The 11,405-nt window shown below is 42.5% G+C and overlaps 1 pseudogene; it reads right to left on the bottom strand.

The window, feature by feature from the left end:
• Window positions 1-1,312: 1,312 nt before the first annotated feature.
• On the bottom strand, window positions 1,313-1,578 carry LOC147417640 (uncharacterized; annotated as a pseudogene).
• Window positions 1,579-11,405: the final 9,827 nt, after the last annotated feature.

Genomic DNA, 11,405 nt, shown 5'->3' with positions numbered 1-11,405 from the left:
CTCTGTCTTTAGAGGGGATCTAGGGCCCACATTTGGAAGGGCGAGGCGGCTTTAATTCAGCCGTCGGATCATGGGGTGAACTAGGGGTGGGTAAACTAAGGGTGTGATCATGTGCCATGACAATATGGGTAGCGACGTGCGCTAGCGTGGTGGTAGGGCATTCGTGTGGCAATCGAGACGTCCTGGGTACGACCCACACCCCGCGAGGCGGGTGAACTCAGGGTGAACTCGGGGTGCCATTTTGCCTTGAGTTCACCCTTAGTTCACCCCTAGTTCACCGAGTCGACAAACAGTTGAGATTGCATTGCGATTTCCACTTCGCTTTCCCACCATAGATCGGGCCCCTAGCTGGAGCCGTGCCATATAGTGACGAGGGTAGCGACATCTCTCTCTTCTCTCTCCTATGTTTGTCGTTTCGCTCAAGCCACACTGGCCGGATCAACATTCTTGCGACACGTGGCGGGGGATGGGCTGTAATTCCTCCCCGCTTTATCTATAGTATAAATTCACAAGATGTTAATTAAGTCACAAATACACACTAAAGACGCAAGGTTATTATGATGGTGTCTTGAAAACATGCATGGATTATAGAGGAATGATAACCTCTGTGAATCCCACATGAACTTACAATGAATACAACCATACCTTCTACCAACCACACCAAAGCTATTAAAAAAACAAATAAATATACTGATAATGTAATAGGAAAGCTATAGGAAGCTATTATTTCATGCTCAATCGCCACAAATAACTTGTAATGGTGGTGGGTAATGCATTTTGTCTTTCGAGGGAAATAAAGTGTGGGGGGGAAGACATGTAAGATTAGAAATCAGCAAGTCACTTAAACCAGAAGAGCACAGTGAATATATTAAGAGAACATATCGAACTGGCCTGAAGTCGCGCAATAGGGTGGCAATCAAAGCCTAAAATTGATGGGCATAATAGAAATTTCTTGCAACAGACAATATTTTCCAAGCTCCCTTTGTGTAAGTGACCAAAGAACATGATTGCCATCTATAACATAAATTTCAAGATTCTAGCATGTCAAAATTCTGATAGAAGGTCTTTCTGATGCACCTATTTTCACCGGCAATATACCCCTTGACGGGAAAAAAAACCGTGTCAGTTTTAGGCCCTAGTGGCTTTTTTGTGTTACTTTTTAAGGAGCATTAATGAGATATCGATGATCTGCCATATATAACATATATATGGTGACTTCTCTTTCTCAGTAGTTTTGAATGAAAATGAGATAGGAGGCAATGAGACTCCTGCCGAAGGAGCTTTTCAGTTTAAGAGCTGAATGCCGAACGAGCTAGCCATAGCTGCAAGGTGGTTTTTCAGTAGTAGACATAGTTTGAGCAAGGGCTTCTTCCAAGAGAATAGTCTCTTCGGGAATGGTATCGAGGGATGGTTTCGAAGATAGACGGCGTCTGCGCCGGGCACGCTCCCTTGCGCTGGTAATGACGATGCCTCTGTCGTGACTTCACGGCCAGCATGACCTGCTGCCGTAGACGAGGCACCATCATCTCGTCGGGGGCTGACGCGCGGCACCAGGCAGTCCACCACGCCTTTCTCCATCATACAGCACGCGGCCACCCTTATCATAAATCCACCATTGCCCATCTTCTTCTTCTTCCTCGCCCACTTCGTCTGCACTATAGTATACGCTGCCTGCCTTTTATAGCCCATGCCAGAAAACAGCCCGCCGCATTTGTTATTGTTTTACCCTTGTTATTCTTGTTTTACACGAAAGCGTTTTGCTCTCCTTACATTAAAATCTAAAAATACTATTGTATCAATATCAATACTATTGTTTAGTATTGATCTATTATTGGGCGTCAAAATATTTTATCTACATATAGTAGATTGCAATGTAGAGAAATACAAAAGTTAACTTGGCAGTGCTAGGCACAACGTTAATAGCTTACATGGATCCAATCCAACGATCAGATATATTTTAAATTATTTTGCCAACCCCTAATTTAGGTGCCCACAAGCTCCCTGCTAAACTCCAATGAGTGCCTTTTCTTTGAATTAGCTGGAATCTATGCTCACTCATTATACTATTGGCTTGAATGAAAGAATGCAAAGCAGCTCTAGCCAGCTGCTCATACCCGCCCTCAAAATTGCCCGCTCCATCTGGACGAATGGCTTAGTTCTACAAGCCTTGACCTCGCGTGCACTCCTTGCTAAACTCCAATGAGTGCAGCTTGTTTGAATTAGGCGGCAATCTATGCTCACTCACTGCAATGATGAATTAAATGAGAGAATGCAAAGGTAGCTATGGCTGTCTTGAATTGCGGGCATGCGACGAGCATGCTCCAGACGTTGACAAGAGACGCTATCCGAACATGAAGCTTCTGAAGCACTATTTGTGCGTTATGAAGTGCACCACATTTGGTATACATCTCGACCAAGGCAATCCTAGGCACGAAATTTTCTTTCATCAACCCTGACTATCAATATCATTGTGAATTTCCTTTGCCCATATCAACATCTTGTATAATGCCCACATGCCTCCAAGGGCAAGTGTACGTGATTGCATTTGGAGAGATCAACTTTCTTGCATTTGCTGAAAATAGCCCATATGCTTCCTAACCTTGACCCTTGCCTTCAAGAGGCGAGTGATGTGATTGTATCTAGAGAGACACCTCGCTTCGCATTCGTCGCAAATAGCCCAAAGCTTATTGGCCTTGCCCAAGTTGGGCATATCCACAATCAGTGGATTCTAAGAGATGACATATTGGACAGGAAGCTCCTTGAGCTATTTTTGTGCTTTATGGAGTGCATCACATTAGGCATACATGTCAACCAAGGCAATGCCAAGCACGGCATTTTCTTTCAACAACCCCTAACTAACAATATCAACATGAATTCTCTTGCCCATTTAGCATCTTGTGTAATGCCACATGCCTTCAAGGTGCAAGTGTACGTGATTGCATTTGGAGAGATGCCCTCTCTCTACATCTGCTGAAAACATTAACCTAGAGCTTCCTGAGCTGACCTATTGGACAATGGACATATCTTGCAATCAATGCACTCCATGAAACAATGTTGCAGACAAAAGCTTGTTGAGGACCTATTGCACTATGAGAAGTTGAGTGCACTTGACATACATACTGATTAACGTGTTGCGTAAGTATGTTTTCTTTTCAAGTAACCCACTATCACGAATATCAGCATGTATCCTACCACCCTTGCACAAACCATCTGCTTAGCACAATCTTTACGTGAGCTCACAAAAGAAAGGATTCTTCTCTTCCGCTCCATGTTTGCTTGTGTAGCTGATATGCTCCTTTCTTGGCATTGCTTTGTAGTGCTCCAAGAAGTTCATCGCACTTGACACAGGTCTGCGCGCCTTGATCATCACTGCAGACCCAGCTCAACAAACCCTTGCTTGCACAAAATGTTGCAGGGTTGCAGCGTCTACGCTCAGAAATGACCGTTCCTGGCACAAAAGGGCTCCACCCACTTTGTAACTGATTTCTTCATTCCTCCCTCCCCCCCCTCTCTCTCTCTCTCTTTGCGCACTGTCGCATGGTGCTCAATGGACACTGGTTGGGACATTGCAGCAGCTAACACTTGTCAGGGGAAGAGGGAGGGAATTTTCAAATTTTAGAATTGCTCAAAATAAAAGGGATAAAAGCTCTCAAAATTATACAAATTGGACCACATGCACTCACTCAACCACGAATTGAAGAAGTTAGATGATCAAATGTAGTCATTTAACTCAAAAGCAAAACACAAACAAAAAGCGGCTTTCACCTACTGTATTCCATTGTGAATTTGAAAAAAAATGCGAAATTGGCTATACATGACTGTTTGATTGTCTCTCTCCCCTACCCTGCCATGCTATTGATCATTTTAAAAGGAAAATGCCCTTCATTAGCTTCTAGTCATGACTGGAAATTGGAGGGGATGAGCATCAAATTTTCAACTTTGTCCACCCAACCCTTGTTACCCTACATCTTGAAGAAATGCTCAAGAAATGACATAAAAAATGTTCAGAAACAGAGAAAATAGCTCCAAAGTGAAGAACGTTTCGAACTTTTCAAGTTGCATGGCAACCATCAGAACATGCCTTCAAGTTTTCGCTTTTACGACCAATGGAACGGTGCTATTTTGCTAGCGAACAAAGCTTTAAATGCCTCCCAAACTTGATTATCAATGTCCTTTCCCAAATCTGCTCTTGTATGCGTTTGGCATTCTCATCTCTTCTTTTTTTGCAAACATTATACAATCTCTCTCTCTCTCTCTCTCTCTCTCTCTCTCTCTCTCTCTCTCTCTCTAGCCCCTTCTACCTGGCTCCCATTCATAGTCATTATCTTACACTCCCCATTCCATTGTACCATGTTTAATCAGCTTACCTTGTCCTCTACACACACTCATCCATACTCGTGACCATTGAGCATCAGAGAACCGATAGTATCATATCCACAACAATGGCAACACAAATAGTAACATGCTAGATCAAAGGAGAACAAGCATCAAAGACACTATTCTTGCAGGAAGTCGATGCCATGAAACCGAGCTATGATCATACACTCACTGATGAATTAGTTGTGGGCTATAAAGTTTGCAGCAAGGTTTTGTAGGGTGATTGAGTTGACATACCTGCTGGTTATGCTTCCTTGAAACCTATGTTGACCTCTTACTTAAGTTTTGTTTCATATTCAATGAAAGCAACAATAGAGGGTGAACTTTTGCATGTGTGTGTGTGTGTGTGTGTGTGGTGTGTGTGTGTGTGAGAGAGAGAGAGAGAGAGGGAAGAGAGAGAGAGAGAGTGACTACCATCAGTTGGAAATTTTAGTGCGTATATGGTTTAGTGGGGAGATGGAAAGGATTGCAAAGATTAGGGTTATGCATTTGCAGCTCAAAATCCATATCCACTCAATTTCACTACCATTGGTTGTGCTTGGGCAAAGTCATCAATGCACCTTGGTTTCTTGGAGTCATCAAAGGTAATGATGACATTGTGAGGGTTGTATTTGAGGATAGGTCCGTAGACTTTATTGAACCAATCCTAGGGTACATAATACAACTCGTTTCTGCCATTTGACTTCTTCCATAATCTGATTATGACCTTCTCAGAAAAGACGTATCTTTAGTTTAGCATAAGAACCTTCTTACTAAGTATGACTTTACGACTCGGCATGTCCAAAGAGAGCATAAGTTAAGGTAAACAACATATCCTTGCACTTTAAACATCGCCTTCTTGGATATTTTCCTTCACACAAAAATAAATAGCTACCCACGCCCTGCTTGCATTGAAGGCCTTTTACTGCATGCTGGCAAGAATTTTTGTTGCGCTGCCAAGGGAATTTTAACTGACTGCTACGTAGGGAGAGAGCCAATCCACCATTATCCATGACGCGGTGTGTTGTATATTATATGTGCGTGTGTGTGTGTGAGAGAGAGACCGAGCAGGGCGTCTCCATTTCCATCACCTTCTCAGGTGAGCGCCGTGTATTGTGCACTTCTCTTTGTGTCTCTAATCTTTCTGTATCTAAGGCGTGGACACACTCCCTCGTACGCAGGTGAGCTGTGTGTACTGTGTGTGTACCACTCTGCAGACCTGCAGTTCTCTTTCCATGGACACACTCCCCTCTACCCCCGTATGCTCTTGGCAGATCCATGAACTACGCGTATACTGCTGGAGATGAAGAGTGCACGCGCATGTGTGTGAGGTTGCAGTTCAAGTCACGTGAAGCTGGGCCTACTCTTGTGGCGGTGGCGTTGGCCTCTTTCACGCCCAAGTGTGCCGCCTTCCCGGGCATTTTCTTCATCTTCGCATCCGTTCTCCATGCCCTCCTCATCTCTCTCTCACCTGTGCTGCACGCTCTCTCTCTTTCTCTCTATAGCGGACGGGTCATAAAAATTGGGTGTAGGGAGGAGAAGGTACAGGCTTGATTGTGAGGCATAGTACTCGACAGGGAGAACTTCAAGAGAAACATTGTCATTAGTCTCCCCATAGAGGCCTATAACGTAGAAGTGCGTGAGTTCAAGAGGGCGCAGGGCGATGAGGGATTTTGAGTCATCGATGAGGTAGCGACGGAGATGTGGCCCAGGGTCTTGCGACAAGGGCACTTCAATATACAAGTTGGAGCTGAGAATGCGGTGGTTCATGGCAACGCCCAGCTAAGGGAAGAGCGGCAGGCCTTTGCTGAGGTAGCTCTCTCGCACCATCAAAAGCACCTGTAGTACGCACGTGGGTGTGTGTGAGTGTTAGAGAGAGAGAGAGGTTGCAGCATCTCTCTGTAGAGTGCATGTGTGTGTGTGTGTTGCACGCTCTTCTACATCTTCTCTTTCTCTCTGTAGCGGCGCTTGCAACTTTTGCTATGAGAGAGAGAGAATGAAAGAAATGGAATGTTATATTAACGTCTTCTGAGAGAGAGATACAAAGAAAGAAATGAAAAGCTATATTAATGTTATCTCTGATGCCGCTAATTTAAGCGTTAAATAATCTTCTTCTGCTTCTTCTCTTTCTCTCTGTAGCCGTGCTTGCTACTTTTGCTATGAGAAAGAGAGAATGAGATGAATTGTTATAGAAACATCTTTTGAGAGAGAGAGAGAGAGAAGAGAGAGAAGAGAGAGAGAGAAAGAAATGTAAAGTTATATTAAGATCTTCTTGGGGGAGGGGAGAGAGAGGAGAGAGAGAGAGAACAATTAAATGAAATAAAATCTTAGTTATTTTTGGGCAGTTGCACTCACATGCAAATCGAAGCGAGTGCTTTCTACTATTATCGAGGTGTTCGTGAAGCAAGGCGACTTTATGAAATGTTTTTTTTATTCCATGAGATGTTCTATCAACAACCTCCAGTTAACATTCTCTTTCTTCTTGTAGGCAGCAAGTGCGCAAGCCAAGGCGAGTGTGGGGCAACAATTGTCAAGGTGTGCGTGAAGCAGCACAACCAGATAACTTTTTTAAAAATAAGGTATGATTTTTTATTTTAGATTCATTTCAATTATTTAATTTGTTTATTTAATTATTGATTTTATTCAATCATTTAAACATTTAATTTAATTTAAAGATACACTCACACACACATAAAAAGAAAAAAAAGACAAAAAACAATGAAAAAAGGGGGGTAGAGAGAGAGAGAGTGAGTAGATCTAAGAGAGAGGGTGATGAAATGTTATCGTAATGACTTCCTATTGCCAAAATAACCTGAGAGAGAGAGAGAGAGAGAGAGAGAGAGAAAGATGACAATGACATGAACTGCTATTCGTAAAGATACCACACACACACACATAGAAAGAAGATAATTCAATTTATTTATTCTTTAATTAAATTTAAAGATACACTTATACACACGTTGTCAAGAAGTGCGCAGTGCGACTAGGAAAGCGCCGGGCCTCTGACTGTGAGGATTTGTAGCAAAATCAAGCAAGGCGTAGACGATTTGAAGCCCAAAACACAAAAAAAAAGAACAAAACTCCAGCCATGAAAGCTCCACTTTGAAAAAGTAGCTCTGGCTGTCTTGACTTGCTGGCATGCGACTTGATGAATTAGTTGTGGGCTATAAAGTTTGCAGCAAGGTTTTGTAGGGTGATTGAGCTGACATACATACTTGCTGGTTATGCTTGCTTGAAACCTGTGTTGACCTCTTACTAAAGTTTTGTTTCATATTCAATGAAAGCAACAATAGAGGGTGAACTTTTGCATGTGTGTGTGTGTGTGTGTGTGTGTGTGAGAGAGAGAGGAGAGAGAGAGAGAGAGAGAGAGAGTGTGACACCATCAGTTGGAAATTTTAGTGCGTATTGGTTTAGTGGGAAGATGGAAAGGATTGCAAAGATTAGGGTTATGCATTTGCAGCTCAAAATCCATTTATGTATATATATATATGTATATATATATATATATGTATATATATATATATATATGTATATATATATATATATATATGTATATATATATAATATATATGTATATATATATATATATATGTATATATATATATATATAAACTAACATAGTATGGTGGCTGTGGTTGCCTTGCCACGTGTCGCAATTTAGGAGAAAGTAGAAAAGTAGCAAAAAAAAGTTTTTTTTAAAAACCTTTACATAGCTGGAAATACATAGCTGCCCACGCCCTGCTTGCATTGAAGGCGTAGACGATTTGAAGCCCAAAACACACTAAAAAAGAACAAAACTCCAGCCATGAAAGCTCCACTTTGAAAAAGTAGCTCTGGCTGTCTTGACTTGCTGGCATGCCACTTGATGAAATAGTTGTGGGCTATAAAGTTTGCAGCAAGGTTTTGTAGGGTGATTGAGTTGACATACATACTTGCTGGTTATGCTTGCTTGAAACCTGTGTTGACCTCTTACTTAAGTTTTGTTTCATATTCAATGAAAGCAACAATAGAGGGTGAACTTTTGCATGTGTGTGTGTGTGTGTGTGTGTGTCAAAGAGAGAGAGAGAGAGAGAGAGAGAGAGAGAGAGAGAGAGAGAGAGAGAGAGAGAGAGAGTGTGACCACCATCAGTTGGAAATTTTAGTGCATATATGGTTTAGTGGGGAGATGGAAAGGATTGCAAAGATTAGGGTTATGCATTTGCAACTCAAAATCCATATATGTATATATATATATATATATATAAAACTAACATAGTATGGTGGCCGTGGTTGCCTTGCCACGTGTCGCAATTTAGGAGAAAGTAGAAAAGTAGCAAAAAAAAGTTTTTTAAAAAAACCTTTACGTAGCTGGAAATACATAGCTGCCCACGCCCTGCTTGCATTGAAGGCCTTTTACTGCATGCTGGCAATAATTTTTGTTGCGCTGCAAAAGGAAGTTTAACTGATTGCTACATATGTGAGAGAGCCAATCCACCTTATCCACGACGTGGTGTGTGTATATGTGTGTGTGTGTGTGTGTGTGTGTGTGTGTGTGTGTGTGTGTGTGTGTGTGTGTGTGTGTGTGAGAGAGAGAGAGAGAGAGAGAGAGAGAGAGCCACGAGCAGGGCGTCTCCATTGCCATTGCCTTCTCAGGTGAGCGCCGTATATTGTGCAGTTTTCTTTGTGTCTCTAATCTCTCTGTATCTAAGGCGTGGACATACTCCCTCATACCCAGGTGAGCTGTGTGTACTGTGTGTGTACCACTCTGTGGACCTGCAGTTCTCTTTCCAAGGACACACTCGCCTCTACCCCCGTATGCTCTTGGCAGATCCGTGAACTACGCGTATACTGCTGGAGCTGAAGAGTGCACGCGCATGTGTGTGAGGTTTCAATTCAAGTCACGTGAAGCTGGGCTTGCTCTTGTGGCCGGTGGAGTTGGCCTCTTTCTGGCCCAAGTGTGCCTCCTTCCCGGGCGTTTTCTTCATCTTCGCATCCGTTCTCCATGCCCTCCTCATCTCTCTCTCACTTGTGCTGCACGCTCTCTCTCTTTCTCTCTATAGCGGACGGGTCATAAAAATTGGGTGTAGGGAGGAGAAGGTACAGGCTTGACTGTGAGCCATAGTAGTCAACAGGGAGAACTTCAAGAGGAACATTGTCATCAGTCTCCCAATAGAGGCCTATAACATAGAAGGGCGTGAGCTCAAGAGGGCGCAGGGCGCTGAGGGATTCTGAGTCGTCGATGAGGTAGCGACGGAGATGTGGCCCGGGGTCTTGCGACAAGGGCACTTCAATATACAAGTTGGAGCTGAGAATGAGGTGGTTCATGGCAATGCCCAGCTAAGGGAAGAGCGGCAGGCCTTTGCTGAGATAACTCTCTCGCACCAAAAGAAGCACCTGTAGTACGCACGTGGGTGTGTGTGTGTGTGAGAGAGAGAGAGGTTGCAACATCTCTCTGTAGAGTGCATGTGTGTGTGTGTGTGTGTGTGTTGCTTGTTGCACGCTCTTACATTTCTTCGGGCGCTTGCAACTTTTTCTATGAGAGAGAGAGAATGAAAGAAATGAAATGTTATATTTACGTCTTCTGAGAGAGAGACAGAAAGAAAGAATAAAAAGCTATATTAATGTTATCTCTGATGCCGCTAATTTAGCGTTAAATACTCTTCTTCTGCTTCTTCTCTTTCTCTCTTGTAGCCGCGCTTGCTACTTTTGCGATGAGAGAGAGAGAGAATGAAATGAATTGTTATAGAAACATCTTTTGAGAGAGAGAGAGAGAGCGAGAGAGAGAGAGAGAGGAGAGAGAGAGAGGAGAGAGGAGAGATGAGAGAGAGAGAGAGAGAGAGAGAGAGAGAGAGAGAGAAAGAAATGAAAAAGTTATATTAACATCTTGGAGAGAGAGAGAGAGAGAGAAAGAAATGTAAAGTTATATTAAGATCTTCTTGGGGGAGGGGGGAAAAGAGAGGAGAGAGAGAGAGAGAGAGAGGAGAGAGACAAACAATTAAATGAAATGAAAATCTTAGTTATTTTGGGCAGTTGCACTCACATGCAAATCGAAGCGAGTGCTTTCGACTGTTATCGAGGTGTTCGTGAAGCAAGGTGACTTTATGAAATGTTTTTTGATTCCATGAGATGTTCTATCAACAACCTCCACTTAACATTCTCTTTCTTCTCGTAGGCAGCAAGTGCGCAAGCCAAGGCGAGTGTGGGGCAACAATTGTCAAGGTGTGCGTGAAGCAGCACAACCAGATAACTTTTTTAAATATAAGGTCTGATTTTTTTAATTTTAGATTCATTTCAATTATTTAATTTGTTTATTTGATTATTGGTTTTATTCAATCATTTAAACATTTAATTTAATTTAAAGATACACTCACAGCACATAAAAAGAAAAAAAAAGACAAAAACACAATGGAAAAAGGGGGGTAGAGAGAGAGAGAGAGAGTAGATCTAAGAGAGAGGGTGATGAAATGTTATCGTAATGACTTCCTATTGCAAAATAAACCTGTGTGTGTTCTGTGGTGTGTGTGAGAGAGAGAGAGAGAGAGAGAGAGAGATGACAATGACATGACTGCTATTCGTAAAGATACACACACACACACATAGAAAGAAGATAATTCAATTTAGTTTTTCTCTTAAATTAAATTTAAAGATACACTTATACGCACGTTGTCAAGAAGTGCGCAGTGCAACTAGGAAAGCACCGGGCCTCTGACTGTGAGGATTCATAGAAAAAGCAAGCAAGGCGTAGACGATTTGAAGCGAAAAAAGAACAAAACTCCAGCCATGAAAGCTCCACTTTGAAAAAAACCCAATAGTAACTCAAAACTCTTGTGTGTGTGAAGATTAGGTGTAGCCTCGCTTCCAATTGCACAGATGCAGTGCTCGTTCAACCTGTTAAAAACCCTAAATTTACGCTTCGATTCTTCGTCGTGACCATTTCATGGAAGCTTCAGTACTTCATTGGAGAAGCCCAAGTAGTTATTTGAGGAGGGGAAACCCTAATTGGACGCCTCACAGCCTCAACCATGTAGTGGAAGCAGCACGGGACTGCACTAGCACCCTTTAGAGGAATG

The sequence above is a fragment of the Adiantum capillus-veneris genome, chromosome 30 (assembly GCF_014529385.1).
Source record: "Adiantum capillus-veneris isolate H3 chromosome 30, ASM1452938v2, whole genome shotgun sequence".
NCBI lineage: Eukaryota > Viridiplantae > Streptophyta > Polypodiopsida > Polypodiales > Pteridaceae > Adiantum > Adiantum capillus-veneris.
Note: the sequence above shows the minus strand (reverse complement) of the source record. Positions and strands in the feature narration are given on the sequence as shown.